Genomic DNA, 26,071 nt, shown 5'->3' with positions numbered 1-26,071 from the left:
CCGGTCAGGCCCGCGCCCGTCTCGCAGATGTTTCTCGTGCTTGTGCTGTCATATGGGCCGCGACCCGAGCGGCAGCGAGCGGCAGTCGAGCAAAATTACGCATAAATCTGGAAGCGCGGCGTGTGTCAGGCAGGTGAGAAAGCTTCCGTCGGTCCAGCAGGACACTGCAACACCCCGCGCAGTGCCCCCGCCGCCCGGCCGCGCGCAAGCCCTGCGCCGGATAACAGGAACAAGGCGCGTCGCCAGTGGGTGTCGGAGGCCGCACGCACCAAACGAATGACAGGCGGTGCATCGAGCAGCTGTGTTGTGCGTCTTACCTACGTTCGGCAGTCGCCTATGAGACGCCGAGGCGAGCGCGCACTCCGCGCCACCTTCGAGGTGGAAAGACGCGCTTTGCGTCAAATGTGCCACGGAAAGCGGCGATTGCGTGTGTTGGGAGAAGAGGCGAATGCTTCCTCCGTGGTGCGGCTACAGTATAAGGACGCCAACGGCCATACCATGTTGGCTACACCGGTTCTCGTCCGATCACCGAAGTTAAGCAACATCGGGCGCGGTTAGTACTTGGATGGGTGACCGCCTGGGAACACCGCGTGCTGTTGGCTCTTTCTCATTTTTTCATTTTTACGTCGCTACACCTGCCAGGCCTCTTTTCATAATAACTTTCAGGTGTCGACAAAGATGCTTCCACAAGCATTTTAAAGTACTGTATTAAACGTAAGATACGAAATTACGGTAATGAACTCGGTTTGAGTAAGAATGCGCGAAGGAAGAGTGCTAGGAACTCGTTGAAAATGACAAAACACTACCAATCGACAGATGTGTTCTTGAAATGCGCCAGAGCCTACTGTTACGCAGCAGTGCTAAATTCCGAAAAGTAACTAAATAAATAAATAAATAAAAAAAAACCAACCGTTCTCGTGCCGGGCCCGGCTAGTACTTGGATGGGTGACCGCCTGGGGAAACCCGGGTGCTGTTGGCTCCCTTCCCGTTTTTTTTTTTGTTATGTCGCCAGGTGATTTCTGAAATACGTCACCGCCTATTGTTGTGTTGGAATGTAGAGTTCCAAATTTGATTTGTAACCACGAATTTATTCCTTAGTCGTCTCGTCTCGTCTCGTCTCGTCCCGCAGACGTTTGTCGTGCTTGCGCTGTCATATGGACCACGACCCGAGCGGCAGCGAGCGGCAGTCGAGCAAAGTCGGGACAAGTCGGGACGGGGACAGGGACAGGGATAGGAATGGTGCGAATGCACTGCAAACTACGCAGACACCTGGTGTGTGGCGAGGCGAGGCGAAGAAGCCCACATCGCTACCAGTGGGCCCTCCAGCACGACACTGCCACACCCCGCACAGGCCTTCCGCTGAACACCAGGGACAAGATGCGTCCTCCGCTAGTGTCGAAGGCTGCACGCGCCCAGCGAATGACAGGGGGAGCAACGAGCAGCAGTGCGTCTCACACACGCGGCGGTGCGCCCGCCAATTCGGCCGTCACTCTGCTGGGACGCCGGGCGCGCCTCCCCGCGCCGTCCTCGAGGAACTGGCGGTTGCGGAAGGAAGCGCTTTCGTCAAATGGGGCCGGAAACTAACATTTTGTGTGTTGGGAGAAAAGCCGAACGCGAATTCTGCCGTGCTCCTACATTAGATGAGCGCCAACGGCCATACCATGATGAATACACCGGTTCTCGTCCGTTCACCGAAGTTAAGCATCATCGGGCCCGGCTAGTACTTGAATGGGTGACCGCCTGGGAAACCCGGGTGCTGTTGGCTCCCTTCCTGTTTTTTTTTTTTGTTATGTCGCCAACCCAATTTTCAAACTACCTTTCTGTTGTGACAAAGATGCTTCCTTAAGCCTTTTAAACTACTCTAATGGTACGAAAATGCAATAATTAACTCAGTTTGAGGGAGAATGTGCTAACCAAGTTTGCCAAGAAGACTTTGAAAACGACAAAACAGTACGAATCGGCAGGTGATTTCTGAAATACGTCACCGCCTATTGTTGTGTAGGAGTGTAGAGTTCCAAATTTGATTTGTAACCACGAATTTATTCCTTAGTCGTCTCGTCTCGTCTCGTCTCGTCTCGTCTCGTCCCGCAGACGTTTATCGTGCTTGCGCTGTCATATGGACCACGACCCGAGCGGCAGCGAGCGGCAGTCGAGCAAAGTCGGGACAGGTCGGCACGGGGACAGGGACAGGGATAGGTATGGTGCGAATGCACTGCAAACTACGCAGACACCTGGTGTGAGGCGAGGCGTGGCGAGGCGAGGCGAGGCGAGGAAGCCCACATCGCTACCAGTGGGCCCTCCAGCACGACACTGCCACATCCCGCACAGGCCCTCCGCTGAACACCAGGGACAAGATGCGTCCTCCGCTAGTGTCGAAGGCTGAACGCGCCCAGCGAATGACAGGGGGTGCAACGAGCAGCAGTGCGTCTCACACACGCGGCGGTGCGCCCGCCAATTCGGCCGTCACTCAGCTGGGACGCCGGGCGCGCCTCCCCGCGCCGTCCTCGAGGAACTGGCGGTTGCGGAAGGAAGCGCTTTCGTCAAATGCGGCCGAAAACTAACATTTTGTGTGTTGGGAGAAAAGCCGAACGCGAATTCTGCCGTGCTCCTACATTAGATGAGCGCCAACGGCCATACCATGATGAATACACCGGTTCTCGTCCGATCACCGAAGTTAAGCATCATCGGGCCCGGCTAGTACTTGGATGGGTGACCGCCTGGGAAACCCGGGTGCTGTTGGCTCCCTTCCTGTTTTTTTTTTTGTCATGTCGCCAGCCCAATTTTCAAACTACCTTTCTGTTGTGACAAAGATGCTTCCTTAAGCCTTTTAAACTACTGTAATGGTACGAAAATGCAGTAATTAACTCAGTTTGAGGGAGAATGTGCTAACCAAGTTTGCCAAGAAGACTTTGAAAACGACAAAACAGTACGAATCGGCAGGTGATTTCTGAAATACGTCACCGCCTATTGTTGTGTAGGAGTGTAGAGTTCCAAATTTGATTTGTAACCACGAATTTAATCCTTAGTCGTCTCGTCTCGTCTCGTCTCGTCCCGCAGACGTTTGTCGTGCTTGCGCTGTCATATGGACCACGACCCGAGCGGCAGCAAGCGGCAGTCGAGCAAAGTCGGGACAAGTCGGGACGGGAGGGGGGACAGGCGCGAATGCAAATGCACCGCGCAAATTACGCATAAATCTGGAAGCGCGGCGTGTGTCAGGCAGGTGAGAAAGCTTCCGTCGGTCCAGCAGGACACTGCAACACCCCGCGCAGTGCCCCCGCCGCCCGGCCGCGCGCAAGCCCTGCGCCGGATAACAGGAACAAGGCGCGTCGCCAGTGGGTGTCGGAGGCCGCACGCACCAAACGAATGACAGGCGGTGCATCGAGCAGCTGTGTTGTGCGTCTCACCTACGTTCGGCAGTCGCCTATGAGACGCCGAGGCGAGCGCGCACTCCGCGCCACCTTCGAGGTGGAAAGACGCGCTTTGCGTCAAATGTGCCACGGAAAGCGGCGATTGCGTGTGTTGGGAGAAGAGGCGAATGCTTCCTCCGTGGTGCGGCTACAGTATAAGGACGCCAACGGCCATACCATGTTGACTACACCGGTTCTCGTCCGATCACCGAAGTTAAGCAACATCGGGCGCGGTTAGTACTTGGATGGGTGACCGCCTGGGAACACCGCGTGCTGTTGGCTCTTTCTCATTTTTTCATTTTTACGTCGCTACACCTGCCAGGCCTCTTTTCATAATAACTTTCAGGTGTCGACAAAGATGCTTCCACAAGCGTTTTAAAGTACTGTATTAAACGTAAGATACGAAATTACGGTAATGAACTCGGTTTGAGTAAGAATGCGCGAAGGAAGAGTGCTAGGAACTCGTTGAAAATGACAAAACACTACCAATCGACAGATGTGTTCTTGAAATGCGCCAGAGCCTACTGTTACGCAGCAGTGCTAAATTCCGAAAAGTAACTAAATAAATAAATAAATAAAAAAAAACCAACCGTTCTCGTGCCGGGCCCGGCTAGTACTTGGATGGGTGACCGCCTGGGGAAACCCGGGTGCTGTTGGCTCCCTTCCCGTTTTTTTTTTTGTTATGTCGCCAGGTGATTTCTGAAATACGTCACCGCCTATTGTTGTGTTGGAATGTAGAGTTCCAAATTTGATTTGTAACCACGAATTTATTCCTTAGTCGTCTCCTCTCGTCTCGTCTCGTCCCGCAGACGTTTGTCGTGCTTGCGCTGTCATATGGACCACGACCCGAGCGGCAGCGAGCGGCAGTCGAGCAAAGTCGGGACAAGTCGGGACGGGGACAGGGACAGGGATAGGAATGGTGCGAATGCACTGCAAACTACGCAGACACCTGGTGTGTGGCGAGGCGAGGCGAAGAAACCCACATCGCTACCAGTGGGCCCTCCAGCACGACACTGCCACACCCCGCACAGGCCTTCCGCTGAACACCAGGGACAAGATGCGTCCTCCGCTAGTGTCGAAGGCTGCACGCGCCCAGCGAATGACAGGGGGAGCAACGAGCAGCAGTGCGTCTCACACACGCGGCGGTGCGCCCGCCAATTCGGCCGTCACTCTGCTGGGACGCCGGGCGCGCCTCCCCGCGCCGTCCTCGAGGAACTGGCGGTTGCGGAAGGAAGCGCTTTCGTCAAATGGGGCCGGAAACTAACATTTTGTGTGTTGGGAGAAAAGCCGAACGCGAATTCTGCCGTGCTCCTACATTAGATGAGCGCCAACGGCCATACCATGATGAATACACCGGTTCTCGTCCGTTCACCGAAGTTAAGCATCATCGGGCCCGGCTAGTACTTGAATGGGTGACCGCCTGGGAAACCCGGGTGCTGTTGGCTCCCTTCCTGTTTTTTTTTTTTGTTATGTCGCCAACCCAATTTTCAAACTACCTTTCTGTTGTGACAAAGATGCTTCCTTAAGCCTTTTAAACTACTCTAATGGTACGAAAATGCAATAATTAACTCAGTTTGAGGGAGAATGTGCTAACCAAGTTTGCCAAGAAGACTTTGAAAACGACAAAACAGTACGAATCGGCAGGTGATTTCTGAAATACGTCACCGCCTATTGTTGTGTAGGAGTGTAGAGTTCCAAATTTGATTTGTAACCACGAATTTATTCCTTAGTCGTCTCGTCTCGTCTCGTCTCGTCTCGTCTCGTCCCGCAGACGTTTATCGTGCTTGCGCTGTCATATGGACCACGACCCGAGCGGCAGCGAGCGGCAGTCGAGCAAAGTCGGGACAGGTCGGCACGGGGACAGGGACAGGGATAGGTATGGTGCGAATGCACTGCAAACTACGCAGACACCTGGTGTGAGGCGAGGCGTGGCGAGGCGAGGCGAGGCGAGGAAGCCCACATCGCTACCAGTGGGCCCTCCAGCACGACACTGCCACATCCCGCACAGGCCCTCCGCTGAACACCAGGGACAAGATGCGTCCTCCGCTAGTGTCGAAGGCTGAACGCGCCCAGCGAATGACAGGGGGTGCAACGAGCAGCAGTGCGTCTCACACACGCGGCGGTGCGCCCGCCAATTCGGCCGTCACTCAGCTGGGACGCCGGGCGCGCCTCCCCGCGCCGTCCTCGAGGAACTGGCGGTTGCGGAAGGAAGCGCTTTCGTCAAATGCGGCCGAAAACTAACATTTTGTGTGTTGGGAGAAAAGCCGAACGCGAATTCTGCCGTGCTCCTACATTAGATGAGCGCCAACGGCCATACCATGATGAATACACCGGTTCTCGTCCGATCACCGAAGTTAAGCATCATCGGGCCCGGCTAGTACTTGGATGGGTGACCGCCTGGGAAACCCGGGTGCTGTTGGCTCCCTTCCTGTTTTTTTTTTTGTCATGTCGCCAGCCCAATTTTCAAACTACCTTTCTGTTGTGACAAAGATGCTTCCTTAAGCCTTTTAAACTACTGTAATGGTACGAAAATGCAGTAATTAACTCAGTTTGAGGGAGAATGTGCTAACCAAGTTTGCCAAGAAGACTTTGAAAACGACAAAACAGTACGAATCGGCAGGTGATTTCTGAAATACGTCACCGCCTATTGTTGTGTAGGAGTGTAGAGTTCCAAATTTGATTTGTAACCACGAATTTAATCCTTAGTCGTCTCGTCTCGTCTCGTCTCGTCCCGCAGACGTTTGTCGTGCTTGCGCTGTCATATGGACCACGACCCGAGCGGCAGCAAGCGGCAGTCGAGCAAAGTCGGGACAAGTCGGGACGGGAGGGGGGACAGGCGCGAATGCAAATGCACCGCGCAAATTACGCATAAATCTGGAAGCGCGGCGTGTGTCAGGCAGGTGAGAAAGCTTCCGTCGGTCCAGCAGGACACTGCAACACCCCGCGCAGTGCCCCCGCCGCCCGGCCGCGCGCAAGCCCTGCGCCGGATAACAGGAACAAGGCGCGTCGCCAGTGGGTGTCGGAGGCCGCACGCACCAAACGAATGACAGGCGGTGCATCGAGCAGCTGTGTTGTGCGTCTCACCTACGTTCGGCAGTCGCCTATGAGACGCCGAGGCGAGCGCGCACTCCGCGCCACCTTCGAGGTGGAAAGACGCGCTTTGCGTCAAATGTGCCACGGAAAGCGGCGATTGCGTGTGTTGGGAGAAGAGGCGAATGCTTCCTCCGTGGTGCGGCTACAGTATAAGGACGCCAACGGCCATACCATGTTGACTACACCGGTTCTCGTCCGATCACCGAAGTTAAGCAACATCGGGCGCGGTTAGTACTTGGATGGGTGACCGCCTGGGAACACCGCGTGCTGTTGGCTCTTTCTCATTTTTTCATTTTTACGTCGCTACACCTGCCAGGCCTCTTTTCATAATAACTTTCAGGTGTCGACAAAGATGCTTCCACAAGCATTTTAAAGTACTGTATTAAACGTAAGATACGAAATTACGGTAATGAACTCGGTTTGAGTAAGAATGCGCGAAGGAAGAGTGCTAGGAACTCGTTGAAAATGACAAAACACTACCAATCGACAGATGTGTTCTTGAAATGCGCCAGAGCCTACTGTTACGCAGCAGTGCTAAATTCCGAAAAGTAACTAAATAAATAAATAAATAAAAAAAAAACCAACCGTTCTCGTGCCGGGCCCGGCTAGTACTTGGATGGGTGACCGCCTGGGGAAACCCGGGTGCTGTTGGCTCCCTTCCCGTTTTTTTTTTTGTTATGTCGCCAGGTGATTTCTGAAATACGTCACCGCCTATTGTTGTGTTGGAATGTAGAGTTCCAAATTTGATTTGTAACCACGAATTTATTCCTTAGTCGTCTCGTCTCGTCTCGTCTCGTCCCGCAGACGTTTGTCGTGCTTGCGCTGTCATATGGACCACGACCCGAGCGGCAGCGAGCGGCAGTCGAGCAAAGTCGGGACAAGTCGGGACGGGGACAGGGACAGGGATAGGAATGGTGCGAATGCACTGCAAACTACGCAGACACCTGGTGTGTGGCGAGGCGAGGCGAAGAAGCCCACATCGCTACCAGTGGGCCCTCCAGCACGACACTGCCACACCCCGCACAGGCCTTCCGCTGAACACCAGGGACAAGATGCGTCCTCCGCTAGTGTCGAAGGCTGCACGCGCCCAGCGAATGACAGGGGGAGCAACGAGCAGCAGTGCGTCTCACACACGCGGCGGTGCGCCCGCCAATTCGGCCGTCACTCTGCTGGGACGCCGGGCGCGCCTCCCCGCGCCGTCCTCGAGGAACTGGCGGTTGCGGAAGGAAGCGCTTTCGTCAAATGGGGCCGGAAACTAACATTTTGTGTGTTGGGAGAAAAGCCGAACGCGAATTCTGCCGTGCTCCTACATTAGATGAGCGCCAACGGCCATACCATGATGAATACACCGGTTCTCGTCCGTTCACCGAAGTTAAGCATCATCGGGCCCGGCTAGTACTTGAATGGGTGACCGCCTGGGAAACCCGGGTGCTGTTGGCTCCCTTCCTGTTTTTTTTTTTTGTTATGTCGCCAACCCAATTTTCAAACTACCTTTCTGTTGTGACAAAGATGCTTCCTTAAGCCTTTTAAACTACTCTAATGGTACGAAAATGCAATAATTAACTCAGTTTGAGGGAGAATGTGCTAACCAAGTTTGCCAAGAAGACTTTGAAAACGACAAAACAGTACGAATCGGCATGTGATTTCTGAAATACGTCACCGCCTATTGTTGTGTAGGAGTGTAGAGTTCCAAATTTGATTTGTAACCACGAATTTATTCTTTAGTCGTCTCGTCTCGTCTCGTCTCGTCTCGTCTCGTCCCGCAGACGTTTATCGTGCTTGCGCTGTCATATGGACCACGACCCGAGCGGCAGCGAGCGGCAGTCGAGCAAAGTCGGGACAGGTCGGCACTGGGACAGGGACAGGGATAGGAATGGTGCGAATGCACTGCAAACTACGCAGACACCTGGTGTGAGGCGAGGCGTGGCGAGGCGAGGCGAGGCGAGGAAGCCCACATCGCTACCAGTGGGCCCTCCAGCACGACACTGCCACATCCCGCACAGGCCCTCCGCTGAACACCAGGGACAAGATGCGTCCTCCGCTAGTGTCGAAGGCTGAACGCGCCCAGCGAATGACAGGGGGTGCAACGAGCAGCAGTGCGTCTCACACACGCGGCGGTGCGCCCGCCAATTCGGCCGTCACTCTGCTGGGACGCCGGGCGCGCCTCCCCGCGCCGTCCTCGAGGAACTGGCGGTTGCGGAAGGAAGCGCTTTCGTCAAATGCGGCCGAAAACTAACATTTTGTGTGTTGGGAGAAAAGCCGAACGCGAATTCTGCCGTGCTCCTACATTAGATGAGCGCCAACGGCCATACCATGATGAATACACCGGTTCTCGTCCGATCACCGAAGTTAAGCATCATCGGGCCCGGCTAGTACTTGGATGGGTGACCGCCTGGGAAACCCGGGTGCTGTTGGCTCCCTTCCTGTTTTTTTTTTGTCATGTCGCCAGCCCAATTTTCAAACTACCTTTCTGTTGTGACAAAGATGCTTCCTTAAGCCTTTTAAACTACTGTAATGGTACGAAAATGCAGTAATTAACTCAGTTTGAGGGAGAATGTGCTAACCAAGTTTGCCAAGAAGACTTTGAAAACGACAAAACAGTACGAATCGGCAGGTGATTTCTGAAATACGTCACCGCCTATTGTTGTGTAGGAGTGTAGAGTTCCAAATTTGATTTGTAACCACGAATTTAATCCTTAGTCGTCTCGTCTCGTCTCGTCTCGTCCCGCAGACGTTTGTCGTGCTTGCGCTGTCATATGGACCACGACCCGAGCGGCAGCGAGCGGCAGTCGAGCAAAGTCGGGACAAGTCGGGACGGGAGGGGGGACAGGCGCGAATGCAAATGCACCGCGCAAATTACGCATAAATCTGGAAGCGCGGCGTGTGTCAGGCAGGTGAGAAAGCTTCCGTCGGTCCAGCAGGACACTGCAACACCCCGCGCAGTGCCCCCGCCGCCCGGCCGCGCGCAAGCCCTGCGCCGGATAACAGGAACAAGGCGCGTCGCCAGTGGGTGTCGGAGGCCGCACGCACCAAACGAATGACAGGCGGTGCATCGAGCAGCTGTGTTGTGCGTCTCACCTACGTTCGGCAGTCGCCTATGAGACGCCGAGGCGAGCGCGCACTCCGCGCCACCTTCGAGGTGGAAAGACGCGCTTTGCGTCAAATGTGCCACGGAAAGCGGCGATTGCGTGTGTTGGGAGAAGAGGCGAATGCTTCCTCCGTGGTGCGGCTACAGTATAAGGACGCCAACGGCCATACCATGTTGACTACACCGGTTCTCGTCCGATCACCGAAGTTAAGCAACATCGGGCGCGGTTAGTACTTGGATGGGTGACCGCCTGGGAACACCGCGTGCTGTTGGCTCTTTCTCATTTTTTCATTTTTACGTCGCTACACCTGCCAGGCCTCTTTTCATAATAACTTTCAGGTGTCGACAAAGATGCTTCCACAAGCATTTTAAAGTACTGTATTAAACGTAAGATACGAAATTACGGTAATGAACTCGGTTTGAGTAAGAATGCGCGAAGGAAGAGTGCTAGGAACTCGTTGAAAATGACAAAACACTACCAATCGACAGATGTGTTCTTGAAATGCGCCAGAGCCTACTGTTACGCAGCAGTGCTAAATTCCGAAAAGTAACTAAATAAATAAATAAATAAAAAAAAACCAACCGTTCTCGTGCCGGGCCCGGCTAGTACTTGGATGGGTGACCGCCTGGGGAAACCCGGGTGCTGTTGGCTCCCTTCCCGTTTTTTTTTTTGTTATGTCGCCAGGTGATTTCTGAAATACGTCACCGCCTATTGTTGTGTTGGAATGTAGAGTTCCAAATTTGATTTGTAACCACGAATTTATTCCTTAGTCGTCTCGTCTCGTCTCGTCTCGTCCCGCAGACGTTTGTCGTGCTTGCGCTGTCATATGGACCACGACCCGAGCGGCAGCGAGCGGCAGTCGAGCAAAGTCGGGACAAGTCGGGACGGGGACAGGGACAGGGATAGGAATGGTGCGAATGCACTGCAAACTACGCAGACACCTGGTGTGTGGCGAGGCGAGGCGAAGAAGCCCACATCGCTACCAGTGGGCCCTCCAGCACGACACTGCCACACCCCGCACAGGCCTTCCGCTGAACACCAGGGACAAGATGCGTCCTCCGCTAGTGTCGAAGGCTGCACGCGCCCAGCGAATGACAGGGGGAGCAACGAGCAGCAGTGCGTCTCACACACGCGGCGGTGCGCCCGCCAATTCGGCCGTCACTCTGCTGGGACGCCGGGCGCGCCTCCCCGCGCCGTCCTCGAGGAACTGGCGGTTGCGGAAGGAAGCGCTTTCGTCAAATGCGGCCGAAAACTAACATTTTGTGTGTTGGGAGAAAAGCCGAACGCGAATTCTGCCGTGCTCCTACATTAGATGAGCGCCAACGGCCATACCATGATGAATACACCGGTTCTCGTCCGTTCACCGAAGTTAAGCATCATCGGGCCCGGCTAGTACTTGAATGGGTGACCGCCTGGGAAACCCGGGTGCTGTTGGCTCCCTTCCTGTTTTTTTTTTTTTGTTATGTCGCCAACCCAATTTTCAAACTACCTTTCTGTTGTGACAAAGATGCTTCCTTAAGCCTTTTAAACTACTCTAATGGTACGAAAATGCAATAATTAACTCAGTTTGAGGGAGAATGTGCTAACCAAGTTTGCCAAGAAGACTTTGAAAACGACAAAACAGTACGAATCGGCAGGTGATTTCTGAAATACGTCACCGCCTATTGTTGTGTAGGAGTGTAGAGTTCCAAATTTGATTTGTAACCACGAATTTATTCCTTAGTCGTCTCGTCTCGTCTCGTCTCGTCTCGTCTCGTCCCGCAGACGTTTATCGTGCTTGCGCTGTCATATGGACCACGACCCGAGCGGCAGCGAGCGGCAGTCGAGCAAAGTCGGGACAGGTCGGCACGGGGACAGGGACAGGGATAGGAATGGTGCGAATGCACTGCAAACTACGCAGACACCTGGTGTGAGGCGAGGCGTGGCGAGGCGAGGCGAGGCGAGGAAGCCCACATCGCTACCAGTGAGCCCTCCAGCACGACACTGCCACATCCCGCACAGGCCCTCCGCTGAACACCAGGGACAAGATGCGTCCTCCGCTAGTGTCGAAGGCTGAACGCGCCCAGCGAATGACAGGGGGTGCAACGAGCAGCAGTGCGTCTCACACACGCGGCGGTGCGCCCGCCAATTCGGCCGTCACTCTGCTGGGACGCCGGGCGCGCCTCCCCGCGCCGTCCTCGAGGAACTGGCGGTTGCGGAAGGAAGCGCTTTCGTCAAATGCGGCCGAAAACTAACATTTTGTGTGTTGGGAGAAAAGCCGAACGCGAATTCTGCCGTGCTCCTACATTAGATGAGCGCCAACGGCCATACCATGATGAATACACCGGTTCTCGTCCGATCACCGAAGTTAAGCATCATCGGGCCCGGCTAGTACTTGGATGGGTGACCGCCTGGGAAACCCGGGTGCTGTTGGCTCCCTTCCTGTTTTTTTTTTGTCATGTCGCCAGCCCAATTTTCAAACTACCTTTCTGTTGTGACAAAGATGCTTCCTTAAGCCTTTTAAACTACTGTAATGGTACGAAAATGCAGTAATTAACTCAGTTTGAGGGAGAATGTGCTAACCAAGTTTGCCAAGAAGACTTTGAAAACGACAAAACAGTACGAATCGGCAGGTGATTTCTGAAATACGTCACCGCCTATTGTTGTGTAGGAGTGTAGAGTTCCAAATTTGATTTGTAACCACGAATTTAATCCTTAGTCGTCTCGTCTCGTCTCGTCTCGTCCCGCAGACGTTTGTCGTGCTTGCGCTGTCATATGGACCACGACCCGAGCGGCAGCGAGCGGCAGTCGAGCAAAGTCGGGACAAGTCGGGACGGGGACAGGGACAGGGATAGGAATGGTGCGAATGCACTGCAAACTACGCAGACACCTGGTGTGAGGCGCGGCGAGGCGAGGCGAGGCGAGGCGAGGAAGCCCACATCGCTACCAGTGGGCCCTCCAGCACGACACTGCCACACCCCGCACAGGCCCTCCGCTGAACACCAGGGACAAGATGCGTCCTCCGCTAGTGTCGAAGGCTGAACGCGCCCAGCGAATGACAGGGGGTGCAACGAGCAGCAGTGCGTCTCACACACGCGGCGGTGCGCCCGCCAATTCGGCCGTCACTCTGCTGGGACGCCGGGCGCGCCTCCCCGCGACGTCCTCGAGGAACTGGCGGTTGCGGAAGGAAGCGCTTTCGTCAAATGCGGCCGAAAACTAACATTTTGTGTGTTGTGAGAAAAGCCGAACGCGAATTCTGCCGTGCTCCTACATTAGATGAGCGCCAACGGCCATACCATGATGAATACACCGGTTCTCGTCCGATCACCGAAGTTAAGCATCATCGGGCCCGGCTAGTACTTGGATGGGTGACCGCCTGGGGAAACCCGGGTGCTGTTGGCTCCCTTCCCGTTTTTTTTTTTGTTATGTCGCCAGCCCAATTTTCAAACTACGTTTCTGTTGTGACAAAGATGCTTCCTTAAGCCTTTTAAACTACTGTAATGGTACGAAAATGCAGTAATTAACTCAGTTTGAGGGAGAATGTGCTAACCAAGTTTGCCAAGAAGATTTTGAAAACGACAAAACAGTACGAATCGGCAGGTGATTTCTGAAATACGTCACCGCCTATTGTTGTGTAGGAGTGTAGAGTTCCAAATTTGATTTGTAACCACGAATTTAATCCTTAGTCGTCTCGTCTCGTCTCGTCTCGTCCCGCAGACGTTTGTCGTGCTTGCGCTGTCATATGGACCACGACCCGAGCGGCAGCGAGCGGCAGTCGAGCAGGGACGGGGACAGGGACAGGGATAGGAATGGTGCGAATGCACTGCAAACTACGCAGACACCTGGTGTGAGGCGCGGCGAGGCGAGGCGAGGCGAGGCGAGGAAGCCCACATCGCTACCAGTGGGCCCTCCAGCACGACACTGCCACACCCCGCACAGGCCCTCCGCTGAACACCAGGGACAAGATGCGTCCTCCGCTAGTGTCGAAGGCTGAACGCGCCCAGCGAATGACAGGGGGTGCAACGAGCAGCAGTGCGTCTCACACACGCGGCGGTGCGCCCGCCAATTCGGCCGTCACTCTGCTGGGACGCCGGGCGCGCCTCCCCGCGACGTCCTCGAGGAACTGGCGGTTGCGGAAGGAAGCGCTTTCGTCAAATGCGGCCGAAAACTAACATTTTGTGTGTTGTGAGAAAAGCCGAACGCGAATTCTGCCGTGCTCCTACATTAGATGAGCGCCAACGGCCATACCATGATGAATACACCGGTTCTCGTCCGATCACCGAAGTTAAGCATCATCGGGCCCGGCTAGTACTTGGATGGGTGACCGCCTGGGGAAACCCGGGTGCTGTTGGCTCCCTTCCCGTTTTTTTTTTGTTATGTCGCCAGCCCAATTTTCAAACTACGTTTCTGTTGTGACAAAGATGCTTCCTTAAGCCTTTTAAACTACTGTAATGGTACGAAAATGCAGTAATTAACTCAGTTTGAGGGAGAATGTGCTAACCAAGTTTGCCAAGAAGACTTTGAAAACGACAAAACAGTACGAATTGGCAGGTGATTTCTGAAATACGTCACCGCCTATTGTTGAGTAGGAATGTAGAGTTCCAAATTTGATTTGTAACCACGAATTTATTCCTTAGTCGTCTCGTCTCGTCTCGTCCCGCAGACGTTTGTCGTGCTTGCGCTGTCATATGGACCACGACCCGAGCGGCAGCGAGCGGCAGTCAAGCAAAGTCGGGACAAGTCGGGACGGGGACAGGGACAGGGATAGGAATGGTGCGAATGCACTGCAAACTACGCAGACACCTGGTGTGAGGCGCGGCGAGGCGAGGCGAGGCGAGGCGAGGAAGCCCACATCGCTACCAGTGGGCCCTCCAGCACGACACTGCCACACCCCGCACAGGCCCTCCGCTGAACACCAGGGACAAGATGCGTCCTCCGCTAGTGTCGAAGGCTGAACGCGCCCAGCGAATGACAGGGGGTGCAACGAGCAGCAGTGCGTCTCACACACGCGGCGGTGCGCCCGCCAATTCGGCCGTCAGTCTGCTGGGACGCCGGGCGCGCCTCCCCGCGCCGTCCTCGAGGAACTGGCGGTTGCGGAAGGAAGCGCTTTCGTCAAATGCGGCCGAAAACTAACATTTTGTGTGTTGGGAGAAAAGCCGAACGCGAATTCTGCCGTGCTCCTACATTAGATGAGCGCCAACGGCCATACCATGATGAATACACCGGTTCTCGTCCGATCACCGAAGTTAAGCATCATCGGGCCCGGCTAGTACTTGGATGGGTGACCGCCTGGGGAAACCCGGGTGCTGTTGGCTCCCTTCCCGTTTTTTTTTTGTTATGTCGCCAGCCCAATTTTCAAACTACCTTTCTGTTGTGACAAAGATGCTTCCTTAAGCCTTTTAAACTACTGTAATGGTACGAAAATGCAGTAATTAACTCAGTTTGAGGGAGAATGTGCTAACCAAGTTTGCCAAGAAGACTTTGAAAACGACAAAACAGTACGAATTGGCAGGTGATTTCTGAAATACGTCACCGCCTATTGTTGGGTAGGAATGTAGAGTTCCAAATTTGATTTGTAACCACGAATTTATTCCTTAGTCGTCTCGTCTCGTCTCGTCCCGCAGACGTTTGTCGTGCTTGCGCTGTCATATGGACCACGACCCGAGCGGCAGCGAGCGGCAGTCGAGCAAAGTCGGGACAAGTCGGGACGGGGACAGGGACAGGGATAGGAATGGTGCGAATGCACTGCAAACTACGCAGACACCTGGTGTGAGGCGCGGCGAGCCGAGGCGAGGCGAGGCGAGGCGAAGCGAGGAAGCCCACATCGCTACCAGTGGGCCCTCCAGCACGACATTGCCACACCCCGCACAGGCCCTTCGCTGAACACCAGGGACAAAGTGCGTCCTCCGCTAGTGTCGAAGGCTGCACGCGCCCAGCGAATGACAGGGGGTGCAACGAGCAGCAGTGCGTCTCACACACGCGGCGGTGCGCCCGCCAATTCGGCCGTCACTCTGCTGGGACGCCGGGCGCGCCTCCCCGCGCCGTCCTCGAGGAACTGGCGGTTGCGGAAGGAAGCGCTTTCGTCAAATGCGGCCGAAAACTAACATTTTGTGTGTTGGGAGAAAAGCCGAACGCGAATTCTGCCGTGCTCCTACATTAGATGAGCGCCAACGGCCATACCATGATGAATACACAGGTTCTCGTCCGATCACCGAAGTTAAGCATCATCGGGCACGGCTAGTACTTGGATGGGTGACCGCCTGGGAAACCCGGGTGCTGTTGGCTCCCTTCCTGTTTTTTTTTTGTCATGTCGCCAGCCCAATTTTCAAACTACCTTTCTGTTGTGACAAAGATGCTTCCTTAAGCCTTTTAAACTACTGTAATAGTACGAAAATGCAGTAATTAACTCAGTTTGAGGGAGAATGTGCTAACCAAGTTTGCCAAGAAGACTTTGAAAACGACAAAACAGTACGAATCGGCAGGTGATTTCTGAAATACGTCACCGCCTATTGTTGTGTAGGAGTGTAGAGTTCCAAATTTGATTTGTAACCACGAATTTAATCCTTAGTCGTCTCGTCTCGTCTCCTCTCGTCCCGCAGACGTTTGTCGTGCTTGCGCTGTCATATGGACCACGACCCGAGCGGCAGCGAGCGGCAGTCGAGCAAACTCGGGACAAGTCGGGACGGGGACAGGGACAGGGATAGGAATGGTGCGAATGCACTGCAAACTACGCAGACACCTGGTGTGAGGCGCGGCGAGGCGAGGCGAGGCGAGGCGAGGAAGCCCACATCGCTACCAGTGGGCCCTCCAGCACGACACTGCCACACCCCGCACAGGCCCTCCGCTGAACACCAGGGACAAGATGCGTCCTCCGCTAGTGTCGAAGGCTGAACGCGCCCAGCGAATGACAGGGGGTGCAACGAGCAGCAGTGCGTCTCACACACGCGGCGGTGCGCCCGCCAATTCGGCCGTCACTCTGCTGGGACGCCGGGCGCGCCTCCCCGCGACGTCCTCGAGGAACTGGCGGTTGCGGAAGGAAGCGCTTTCGTCAAATGCGGCCGAAAACTAACATTTTGTGTGTTGTGAGAAAAGCCGAACGCGAATTCTGCCGTGCTCCTACATTAGATGAGCGCCAACGGCCATACCATGATGAATACACCGGTTCTCGTCCGATCACCGAAGTTAAGCATCATCGGGCCCGGCTAGTACTTGGATGGGTGACCGCCTGGGGAAACCCGGGTGCTGTTGGCTCCCTTCCCGTTTTTTTTTTGTTATGTCGCCAGCCCAATTTTCAAACTACGTTTCTGTTGTGACAAAGATGCTTCCTTAAGCCTTTTAAACTACTGTAATGGTACGAAAATGCAGTAATTAACTCAGTTTGAGGGAGAATGTGCTAACCAAGTTTGCCAAGAAGACTTTGAAAACGACAAAACAGTACGAATTGGCAGGTGATTTCTGAAATACGTCACCGCCTATTGTTGAGTAGGAATGTAGAGTTCCAAATTTGATTTGTAACCACGAATTTATTCCTTAGTCGTCTCGTCTCGTCTCGTCCCGCAGACGTTTGTCGTGCTTGCGCTGTCATATGGACCACGACCCGAGCGGCAGCGAGCGGCAGTCGAGCAAACTCGGGACAAGTCGGGACGGGGACAGGGACAGGGATAGGAATGGTGCGAATGCACTGCAAACCACGCAGACACCTGGTGTGAGGCGCGGCGAGGCGAGGCGAGGCGAGGCGAGGAAGCCCACATCGCTACCAGTGGGCCCTCCAGCACGACACTGCCACACCCCGCACAGGCCCTCCGCTGAACACCAGGGACAAGATGCGTCCTCCGCTAGTGTCGAAGGCTGAACGCGCCCAGCGAATGACAGGGGGTGCAACGAGCAGCAGTGCGTCTCACACACGCGGCGGTGCGCCCGCCAATTCGGCCGTCAGTCTGCTGGGACGCCGGGCGCGCCTCCCCGCGCCGTCCTCGAGGAACTGGCGGTTGCGGAAGGAAGCGCTTTCTTCAAATGCGGCCGAAAACTAACATTTTGTGTGTTGTGAGAAAAGCCGAATGCGAATTCTGCCGTGCTCCTACATTAGATGAGCGCCAACGGCCATACCATGATGAATACACCGGTTCTCGTCCGATCACCGAAGTTAAGCATCATCGGGCCCGGCTAGTACTTGGATGGGTGACCGCCTGGGGAAACCCGGGTGCTGTTGGCTCCCTTCCCGTTTTTTTTTTGTTATGTCGCCAGCCCAATTTTCAAACTACGTTTCTGTTGTGACAAAGATGCTTCCTTAAGCCTTTTAAACTACTGTAATGGTACGAAAATGCAGTAATTAACTCAGTTTGAGGGAGAATGTGCTAACCAAGTTTGCCAAGAAGACTTTGAAAACGACAAAACAGTACGAATTGGCAGGTGATTTCTGAAATACGTCACCGCCTATTGTTGAGTAGGAATGTAGAGTTCCAAATTTGATTTGTAACCACGAATTTATTCCTTAGTCGTCTCGTCTCGTCTCGTCCCGCAGACGTTTGTCGCGCTTGCGCTGTCATATGGACCACGACCCGAGCGGCAGCGAGCGGCAGTCGAGCAAAGTCGGGACAAGTCGGGACGGGGACAGGGACAGGGATAGGAATGGTGCGAATGCACTGCAAACTACGCAGACACCTGGTGTGAGGCGCGGCGAGCCGAGGCGAGGCGAGGCGAGGCGAAGCGAGGAAGCCCACATCGCTACCAGTGGGCCCTCCAGCACGACATTGCCACACCCCGCACAGGCCCTTCGCTGAACACCAGGGACAAAGTGCGTCCTCCGCTAGTGTCGAAGGCTGCACGCGCCCAGCGAATGACAGGGGGTGCAACGAGCAGCAGTGCGTCTCACACACGCGGCGGTGCGCCCGCCAATTCGGCCGTCACTCTGCTGGGACGCCGGGCGCGCCTCCCCGCGCCGTCCTCGAGGAACTGGCGGTTGCGGAAGGAAGCGCTTTCGTCAAATGCGGCCGAAAACTAACATTTTGTGTGTTGGGAGAAAAGCCGAACGCGAATTCTGCCGTGCTCCTACATTAGATGAGCGCCAACGGCCATACCATGATGAATACACAGGTTCTCGTCCGATCACCGAAGTTAAGCATCATCGGGCACGGCTAGTACTTGGATGGGTGACCGCCTGGGAAACCCGGGTGCTGTTGGCTCCCTTCCTGTTTTTTTTTTGTCATGTCGCCAGCCCAATTTTCAAACTACCTTTCTGTTGTGACAAAGATGCTTCCTTAAGCCTTTTAAACTACTGTAATAGTACGAAAATGCAGTAATTAACTCAGTTTGAGGGAGAATGTGCTAACCAAGTTTGCCAAGAAGACTTTGAAAACGACAAAACAGTACGAATCGGCAGGTGATTTCTGAAATACGTCACCGCCTATTGTTGTGTAGGAGTGTAGAGTTCCAAATTTGATTTGTAACCACGAATTTAATCCTTAGTCGTCTCGTCTCGTCTCGTCTCGTCCCGCAGACGTTTGTCGTGCTTGCGCTGTCATATGGACCACGACCCGAGCGGCAGCGAGCGGCAGTCGAGCAAACTCGGGACAAGTCGGGACGGGGACAGGGACAGGGATAGGAATGGTGCGAATGCACTGCAAACTACGCAGACACCTGGTGTGAGGCGCGGCGAGGCGAGGCGAGGCGAGGCGAGGAAGCCCACATCGCTACCAGTGGGCCCTCCAGCACGACACTGCCACACCCCGCACAGGCCCTCCGCTGAACACCAGGGACAAGATGCGTCCTCCGCTAGTGTCGAAGGCTGAACGCGCCCAGCGAATGACAGGGGGTGCAACGAGCAGCAGTGCGTCTCACACACGCGGCGGTGCGCCCGCCAATTCGGCCGTCACTCTGCTGGGACGCCGGGCGCGCCTCCCCGCGCCGTCCTCGAGGAACTGGCGGTTGCGGAAGGAAGCGCTTTCGTCAAATGCGGCCGAAAACTAACATTTTGTGTGTTGGGAGAAAAGCCGAACGCGAATTCTGCCGTGCTCCTACATTAGATGAGCGCCAACGGCCATACCATGATGAATACACAGGTTCTCGTCCGATCACCGAAGTTAAGCATCATCGGGCACGGCTAGTACTTGGATGGGTGACCGCCTGGGAAACCCGGGTGCTGTTGGCTCCCTTCCTGTTTTTTTTTTGTCATGTCGCCAGCCCAATTTTCAAACTACCTTTCTGTTGTGACAAAGATGCTTCCTTAAGCCTTTTAAACTACTGTAATGGTACGAAAATGCAGTAATTAACTCAGTTTGAGGGAGAATGTGCTAACCAAGTTTGCCAAGAAGACTTTGAAAACGACAAAACAGTACGAATCGGCAGGTGATTTCTGAAATACGTCACCGCCTATTGTTGTGTAGGAGTGTAGAGTTCCAAATTTGATTTGTAACCACGAATTTAATCCTTAGTCGTCTCGTCTCGTCTCGTCTCGTCCCGCAGACGTTTGTCGTGCTTGCGCTGTCATATGGACCACGACCCGAGCGGCAGCGAGCGGCAGTCGAGCAAACTCGGGACAAGTCGGGACGGGGACAGGGACAGGGATAGGAATGGTGCGAATGCACTGCAAACTACGCAGACACCTGGTGTGAGGCGCGGCGAGGCGAGGCGAGGCGAGGCGAGGAAGCCCACATCGCTACCAGTGGGCCCTCCAGCACGACACTGCCACACCCCGCACAGGCCCTCCGCTGAACACCAGGGACAAGATGCGTCCTCCGCTAGTGTCGAAGGCTGAACGCGCCCAGCGAATGACAGGGGGTGCAACGAGCAGCAGTGCGTCTCACACACGCGGCGGTGCGCCCGCCAATTCGGCCGTCACTCTGCTGGGACGCCGGGCGCGCCTCCCCGCGCCGTCCTCGAGGAACTGGCGGTTGCGGAAGGAAGCGCTTTCGTCAAATGCGGCCGAAAACTAACATTTTGTGTGTTGGGAGAAAAGCCGAACGCGAATTCTGCCGTGCTCCTACATTAGATGAGCGCCAACGGCCATACCATGATGAATACACCGGTTCTCGTCCGATCACCGAAGTTAAGCATCATCGGGCCCGGCTAGTACTTGGATGGGTGACCGCCTGGGGAAACCCGGGTGCTGTTGGCTCCCTTCCCGTTTTTTTTTTTTGTTATGTCGCCAGCCCAATTTTCAAACTACGTTTGTGTTGTGACAAAGATGCTTCCTTAAGCCTTTTAAACTACTGTAATGGTACGAAAATGCAGTAATTAACTCAGTTTGAGGGAGAATGTGCTAACCAAGTTTGCCAAGAAGACTTTGAAAACGACAAAACAGTACGAATTGGCAGGTGATTTCTGAAATACGTCACCGCCTATTGTTGAGTAGGAATGTAGAGTTCCAAATTTGATTTGTAACCACGAATTTATTCCTTAGTCGTCTCGTCTCGTCTCGTCCCGCAGACGTTTGTCGTGCTTGCGCTGTCATATGGACCACGACCCGAGCGGCAGCGAGCGGCAGTCGAGCAAACTCGGGACAAGTCGGGACGGGGACAGGGACAGGGATAGGAATGGTGCGAATGCACTGCAAACTACGCAGACACCTGGTGTGAGGCGCGGCGAGGCGAGGCGAGGCGAGGCGAGGAAGCCCACATCGCTACCAGTGGGCCCTCCAGCACGACACTGCCACACCCCGCACAGGCCCTCCGCTGAACACCAGGGACAAGATGCGTCCTCCGCTAGTGTCGAAGGCTGAACGCGCCCAGCGAATGACAGGGGGTGCAACGAGCAGCAGTGCGTCTCACACACGCGGCGGTGCGCCCGCCAATTCGGCCGTCACTCTGCTGGGACGCCGGGCGCGCCTCCCCGCGCCGTCCTCGAGGAACTGGCGGTTGCGGAAGGAAGCGCTTTCGTCAAATGCGGCCGAAAACTAACATTTTGTGTGTTGGGAGAAAAGCCGAACGCGAATTCTGCCGTGCTCCTACATTAGATGAGCGCCAACGGCCATACCATGATGAATACACAGGTTCTCGTCCGATCACCGAAGTTAAGCATCATCGGGCACGGCTAGTACTTGGATGGGTGACCGCCTGGGAAACCCGGGTGCTGTTGGCTCCCTTCCTGTTTTTTTTTTGTCATGTCGCCAGCCCAATTTTCAAACTACCTTTCTGTTGTGACAAAGATGCTTCCTTAAGCCTTTTAAACTACTGTAATGGTACGAAAATGCAGTAATTAACTCAGTTTGAGGGAGAATGTGCTAACCAAGTTTGCCAAGAAGACTTTGAAAACGACAAAACAGTACGAATCGGCAGGTGATTTCTGAAATACGTCACCGCCTATTGTTGTGTAGGAGTGTAGAGTTCCAAATTTGATTTGTAACCACGAATTTAATCCTTAGTCGTCTCGTCTCGTCTCGTCTCGTCCCGCAGACGTTTGTCGTGCTTGCGCTGTCATATGGACCACGACCCGAGCGGCAGCGAGCGGCAGTCGAGCAAACTCGGGACAAGTCGGGACGGGGACAGGGACAGGGATAGGAATGGTGCGAATGCACTGCAAACTACGCAGACACCTGGTGTGAGGCGCGGCGAGGCGAGGCGAGGCGAGGCGAGGAAGCCCACATCGCTACCAGTGGGCCCTCCAGCACGACACTGCCACACCCCGCACAGGCCCTCCGCTGAACACCAGGGACAAGATGCGTCCTCCGCTAGTGTCGAAGGCTGAACGCGCCCAGCGAATGACAGGGGGTGCAACGAGCAGCAGTGCGTCTCACACACGCGGCGGTGCGCCCGCCAATTCGGCCGTCACTCTGCTGGGACGCCGGGCGCGCCTCCCCGCGACGTCCTCGAGGAACTGGCGGTTGCGGAAGGAAGCGCTTTCGTCAAATGCGGCCGAAAACTAACATTTTGTGTGTTGTGAGAAAAGCCGAACGCGAATTCTGCCGTGCTCCTACATTAGATGAGCGCCAACGGCCATACCATGATGAATACACCGGTTCTCGTCCGATCACCGAAGTTAAGCATCATCGGGCCCGGCTAGTACTTGGATGGGTGACCGCCTGGGGAAACCCGGGTGCTGTTGGCTCCCTTCCCGTTTTTTTTTGTTATGTCGCCAGCCCAATTTTCAAACTACGTTTCTGTTGTGACAAAGATGCTTCCTTAAGCCTTTTAAACTACTGTAATGGTACGAAAATGCAGTAATTAACTCAGTTTGAGGGAGAATGTGCTAACCAAGTTTGCCAAGAAGACTTTGAAAACGACAAAACAGTACGAATCGGCAGGTGATTTCTGAAATACGTCACCGCCTATTGTTGTGTAGGAGTGTAGAGTTCCAAATTTGATTTGTAACCACGAATTTAATCCTTAGTCGTCTCGTCTCGTCTCGTCTCGTCCCGCAGACGTTTGTCGTGCTTGCGCTGTCATATGGACCACGACCCGAGCGGCAGCGAGCGGCAGTCGAGCAAACTCGGGACAAGTCGGGACGGGGACAGGGACAGGGATAGGAATGGTGCGAATGCACTGCAAACTACGCAGACACCTGGTGTGAGGCGCGGCGAGGCGAGGCGAGGCGAGGCGAGGAAGCCCACATCGCTACCAGTGGGCCCTCCAGCACGACACTGCCACACCCCGCACAGGCCCTCCGCTGAACACCAGGGACAAGATGCGTCCTCCGCTAGTGTCGAAGGCTGAACGCGCCCAGCGAATGACAGGGGGTGCAACGAGCAGCAGTGCGTCTCACACACGCGGCGGTGCGCCCGCCAATTCGGCCGTCACTCTGCTGGGACGCCGGGCGCGCCTCCCCGCGACGTCCTCGAGGAACTGGCGGTTGCGGAAGGAAGCGCTTTCGTCAAATGCGGCCGAAAACTAACATTTTGTGTGTTGTGAGAAAAGCCGAACGCGAATTCTGCCGTGCTCCTACATTAGATGAGCGCCAACGGCCATACCATGATGAATACACCGGTTCTCGTCCGATCACCGAAGTTAAGCATCATCGGGCCCGGCTAGTACTTGGATGGGTGACCGCCTGGGGAAACCCGGGTGCTGTTGGCTCCCTTCCCGTTTTTTTTTTGTTATGTCGCCAGCCCAATTTTCAAACTACGTTTCTGTTGTGACAAAGATGCTTCCTTAAGCCTTTTAAACTACTGTAATGGTACGAAAATGCAGTAATTAACTCAGTTTGAGGGAGAATGTGCTAACCAAGTTTGCCAAGAAGACTTTGAAAACGACAAAACAGTACGAATCGGCAGGTGATTTCTGAAATACGTCACCGCCTATTGTTGTGTAGGAGTGTAGAGTTCCAAATTTGATTTGTAACCACGAATTTAATCCTTAGTCGTCTCGTCTCGTCTCGTCTCGTCCCGCAGACGTTTGTCGTGCTTGCGCTGTCATATGGACCACGACCCGAGCGGCAGCGAGCGGCAGTCGAGCAAAGTCGGGACAAGTCGGGACGGGGACAGGGACAGGGATAGGAATGGTGCGAATGCACTGCAAACTACGCAGACACCTGGTGTGAGGCGCGGCGAGGCGAGGCGAGGCGAGGCGAGGAAGCCCACATCGCTACCAGTGGGCCCTCCAGCACGACACTGCCACACCCCGCACAGGCCCTCCGCTGAACACCAGGGACAAGATGCGTCCTCCGCTAGTGTCGAAGGCTGAACGCGCCCAGCGAATGACAGGGGGTGCAACGAGCAGCAGTGCGTCTCACACACGCGGCGGTGCGCCCGCCAATTCGGCCGTCACTCTGCTGGGACGCCGGGCGCGCCTCCCCGCGCCGTCCTCGAGGAACTGGCGGTTGCGGAAGGAAGCGCTTTCGTCAAATGCGGCCGAAAACTAACATTTTGTGTGTTGGGAGAAAAGCCGAACGCGAATTCTGCCGTGCTCCTACATTAGATGAGCGCCAACGGCCATACCATGATGAATACACCGGTTCTCGTCCGATCACCGAAGTTAAGCATCATCGGGCCCGGCTAGTACTTGGATGGGTGACCGCCTGGGGAAACCCGGGTGCTGTTGGCTCCCTTCCCGTTTTTTTTTGTTATGTCGCCAGCCCAATTTTCAAACTACGTTTGTGTTGTGACAAAGACGCTTCCTTAAGCCTTTTAAACTACTGTAATGGTACGAAAATGCAGTAATTAACTCAGTTTGAGGGAGAATGTGCTAACCAAGTTTGCCAAGAAGACTTTGAAAACGACAAAACAGTACGAATCGGCAGGTGATTTCTGAAATACGTCACCGCCTATTGTTGTGTAGGAGTGTAGAGTTCCAAATTTGATTTGTAACCACGAATTTAATCCTTAGTCGTCTCGTCTCGTCCCGCAGACGTTTGTCGTGCTTGCGCTGTCATATGGACCACGACCCGAGCGGCAGCGAGCGGCAGTCGAGCAAAGTCGGGACAAGTCGGGACGGGGACAGGGACAGGGATAGGAATGGTGCGAATGCACTGCAAACTACGCAGACACCTGGTGTGAGGCGCGGCGAGGCGAGGCGAGGCGAGGCGAGGAAGCCCACATCGCTACCAGTGGGCCCTCCAGCACGACACTGCCACACCCCGCACAGGCCCTCCGCTGAACACCAGGGACAAGATGCGTCCTCCGCTAGTGTCGAAGGCTGAACGCGCCCAGCGAATGACAGGGGGTGCAACGAGCAGCAGTGCGTCTCACACACGCGGCGGTGCGCCCGCCAATTCGGCCGTCACTCTGCTGGGACGCCGGGCGCGCCTCCCCGCGACGTCCTCGAGGAACTGGCGGTTGCGGAAGGAAGCGCTTTCGTCAAATGCGGCCGAAAACTAACATTTTGTGTGTTGTGAGAAAAGCCGAACGCGAATTCTGCCGTGCTCCTACATTAGATGAGCGCCAACGGCCATACCATGATGAATACACCGGTTCTCGTCCGATCACCGAAGTTAAGCATCATCGGGCCCGGCTAGTACTTGGATGGGTGACCGCCTGGGGAAACCCGGGTGCTGTTGGCTCCCTTCCCGTTTTTTTTTTTGTTATGTCGCCAGCCCAATTTTCAAACTACGTTTCTGTTGTGACAAAGATGCTTCCTTAAGCCTTTTAAACTACTGTAATGGTACGAAAATGCAGTAATTAACTCAGTTTGAGGGAGAATGTGCTAACCAAGTTTGCCAAGAAGACTTTGAAAACGACAAAACAGTACGAATCGGCAGGTGATTTCTGAAATACGTCACCGCCTATTGTTGTGTAGGAGTGTAGAGTTCCAAATTTGATTTGTAACCACGAATTTAATCCTTAGTCGTCTCGTCTCGTCTCGTCTCGTCCCGCAGACGTTTGTCGTGCTTGCGCTGTCATATGGACCACGACCCGAGCGGCAGCGAGCGGCAGTCGAGCAAACTCGGGACAAGTCGGGACGGGGACAGGGACAGGGATAGGAATGGTGCGAATGCACTGCAAACTACGCAGACACCTGGTGTGAGGCGCGGCGAGGCGAGGCGAGGCGAGGCGAGGAAGCCCACATCGCTACCAGTGGGCCCTCCAGCACGACACTGCCACACCCCGCACAGGCCCTCCGCTGAACACCAGGGACA

General features: G+C 54.9%; 26 non-coding genes across 26 annotated transcripts; all 26 read left to right on the top strand.

The window, feature by feature from the left end:
• Positions 1–483: 483 nt before the first annotated feature.
• On the top strand, positions 484–602 carry LOC126155779 (5S ribosomal RNA). The gene has a single exon (XR_007533218.1). It is a non-coding gene; the product is annotated as a 5S ribosomal RNA (ribosomal RNA).
• Positions 603–1,646: 1,044 nt separating this feature from the next.
• LOC126154839 (5S ribosomal RNA) lies at positions 1,647–1,765 on the top strand. The gene has a single exon (XR_007532371.1). It is a non-coding gene; the product is annotated as a 5S ribosomal RNA (ribosomal RNA).
• An 858-nt stretch (positions 1,766–2,623) lies between these two features.
• LOC126155574 (5S ribosomal RNA) lies at positions 2,624–2,742 on the top strand. The gene has a single exon (XR_007533027.1). It is a non-coding gene; the product is annotated as a 5S ribosomal RNA (ribosomal RNA).
• An 828-nt stretch (positions 2,743–3,570) lies between these two features.
• On the top strand, positions 3,571–3,689 carry LOC126155777 (5S ribosomal RNA). The gene has a single exon (XR_007533216.1). It is a non-coding gene; the product is annotated as a 5S ribosomal RNA (ribosomal RNA).
• Positions 3,690–4,733: 1,044 nt separating this feature from the next.
• Positions 4,734–4,852, top strand: LOC126154838 (5S ribosomal RNA). Its single transcript, XR_007532370.1, has one exon. It is a non-coding gene; the product is annotated as a 5S ribosomal RNA (ribosomal RNA).
• Positions 4,853–5,710: 858 nt separating this feature from the next.
• On the top strand, positions 5,711–5,829 carry LOC126155572 (5S ribosomal RNA). Its single transcript, XR_007533025.1, has one exon. It is a non-coding gene; the product is annotated as a 5S ribosomal RNA (ribosomal RNA).
• Positions 5,830–6,657: 828 nt separating this feature from the next.
• LOC126155775 (5S ribosomal RNA) lies at positions 6,658–6,776 on the top strand. The gene has a single exon (XR_007533214.1). It is a non-coding gene; the product is annotated as a 5S ribosomal RNA (ribosomal RNA).
• A 1,045-nt stretch (positions 6,777–7,821) lies between these two features.
• On the top strand, positions 7,822–7,940 carry LOC126154836 (5S ribosomal RNA). Its single transcript, XR_007532369.1, has one exon. It is a non-coding gene; the product is annotated as a 5S ribosomal RNA (ribosomal RNA).
• Positions 7,941–8,798: 858 nt separating this feature from the next.
• On the top strand, positions 8,799–8,917 carry LOC126155571 (5S ribosomal RNA). The gene has a single exon (XR_007533024.1). It is a non-coding gene; the product is annotated as a 5S ribosomal RNA (ribosomal RNA).
• An 827-nt stretch (positions 8,918–9,744) lies between these two features.
• Positions 9,745–9,863, top strand: LOC126155774 (5S ribosomal RNA). The gene has a single exon (XR_007533213.1). It is a non-coding gene; the product is annotated as a 5S ribosomal RNA (ribosomal RNA).
• A 1,044-nt stretch (positions 9,864–10,907) lies between these two features.
• Positions 10,908–11,026, top strand: LOC126154835 (5S ribosomal RNA). Its single transcript, XR_007532368.1, has one exon. It is a non-coding gene; the product is annotated as a 5S ribosomal RNA (ribosomal RNA).
• Positions 11,027–11,885: 859 nt separating this feature from the next.
• LOC126155570 (5S ribosomal RNA) lies at positions 11,886–12,004 on the top strand. Its single transcript, XR_007533023.1, has one exon. It is a non-coding gene; the product is annotated as a 5S ribosomal RNA (ribosomal RNA).
• Positions 12,005–12,850: 846 nt separating this feature from the next.
• LOC126154867 (5S ribosomal RNA) lies at positions 12,851–12,970 on the top strand. Its single transcript, XR_007532398.1, has one exon. It is a non-coding gene; the product is annotated as a 5S ribosomal RNA (ribosomal RNA).
• An 832-nt stretch (positions 12,971–13,802) lies between these two features.
• Positions 13,803–13,922, top strand: LOC126154866 (5S ribosomal RNA). The gene has a single exon (XR_007532397.1). It is a non-coding gene; the product is annotated as a 5S ribosomal RNA (ribosomal RNA).
• An 841-nt stretch (positions 13,923–14,763) lies between these two features.
• On the top strand, positions 14,764–14,883 carry LOC126154865 (5S ribosomal RNA). The gene has a single exon (XR_007532396.1). It is a non-coding gene; the product is annotated as a 5S ribosomal RNA (ribosomal RNA).
• Positions 14,884–15,734: 851 nt separating this feature from the next.
• On the top strand, positions 15,735–15,853 carry LOC126155213 (5S ribosomal RNA). Its single transcript, XR_007532720.1, has one exon. It is a non-coding gene; the product is annotated as a 5S ribosomal RNA (ribosomal RNA).
• Positions 15,854–16,699: 846 nt separating this feature from the next.
• LOC126154864 (5S ribosomal RNA) lies at positions 16,700–16,819 on the top strand. The gene has a single exon (XR_007532395.1). It is a non-coding gene; the product is annotated as a 5S ribosomal RNA (ribosomal RNA).
• Positions 16,820–17,660: 841 nt separating this feature from the next.
• Positions 17,661–17,780, top strand: LOC126154862 (5S ribosomal RNA). The gene has a single exon (XR_007532393.1). It is a non-coding gene; the product is annotated as a 5S ribosomal RNA (ribosomal RNA).
• Positions 17,781–18,631: 851 nt separating this feature from the next.
• On the top strand, positions 18,632–18,750 carry LOC126155212 (5S ribosomal RNA). Its single transcript, XR_007532719.1, has one exon. It is a non-coding gene; the product is annotated as a 5S ribosomal RNA (ribosomal RNA).
• An 846-nt stretch (positions 18,751–19,596) lies between these two features.
• LOC126155211 (5S ribosomal RNA) lies at positions 19,597–19,715 on the top strand. Its single transcript, XR_007532718.1, has one exon. It is a non-coding gene; the product is annotated as a 5S ribosomal RNA (ribosomal RNA).
• An 846-nt stretch (positions 19,716–20,561) lies between these two features.
• LOC126154861 (5S ribosomal RNA) lies at positions 20,562–20,681 on the top strand. The gene has a single exon (XR_007532392.1). It is a non-coding gene; the product is annotated as a 5S ribosomal RNA (ribosomal RNA).
• An 843-nt stretch (positions 20,682–21,524) lies between these two features.
• LOC126155210 (5S ribosomal RNA) lies at positions 21,525–21,643 on the top strand. Its single transcript, XR_007532717.1, has one exon. It is a non-coding gene; the product is annotated as a 5S ribosomal RNA (ribosomal RNA).
• Positions 21,644–22,489: 846 nt separating this feature from the next.
• LOC126154860 (5S ribosomal RNA) lies at positions 22,490–22,609 on the top strand. Its single transcript, XR_007532391.1, has one exon. It is a non-coding gene; the product is annotated as a 5S ribosomal RNA (ribosomal RNA).
• An 845-nt stretch (positions 22,610–23,454) lies between these two features.
• LOC126154859 (5S ribosomal RNA) lies at positions 23,455–23,574 on the top strand. The gene has a single exon (XR_007532390.1). It is a non-coding gene; the product is annotated as a 5S ribosomal RNA (ribosomal RNA).
• An 846-nt stretch (positions 23,575–24,420) lies between these two features.
• On the top strand, positions 24,421–24,540 carry LOC126154858 (5S ribosomal RNA). Its single transcript, XR_007532389.1, has one exon. It is a non-coding gene; the product is annotated as a 5S ribosomal RNA (ribosomal RNA).
• An 835-nt stretch (positions 24,541–25,375) lies between these two features.
• On the top strand, positions 25,376–25,495 carry LOC126154857 (5S ribosomal RNA). Its single transcript, XR_007532388.1, has one exon. It is a non-coding gene; the product is annotated as a 5S ribosomal RNA (ribosomal RNA).
• Positions 25,496–26,071: the final 576 nt, after the last annotated feature.

Source organism: Schistocerca cancellata, unplaced genomic scaffold, assembly GCF_023864275.1.
Source record: "Schistocerca cancellata isolate TAMUIC-IGC-003103 unplaced genomic scaffold, iqSchCanc2.1 HiC_scaffold_1100, whole genome shotgun sequence".
Lineage (NCBI taxonomy): Eukaryota > Metazoa > Arthropoda > Insecta > Orthoptera > Acrididae > Schistocerca > Schistocerca cancellata.
Note: the sequence above shows the minus strand (reverse complement) of the source record. Positions and strands in the feature narration are given on the sequence as shown.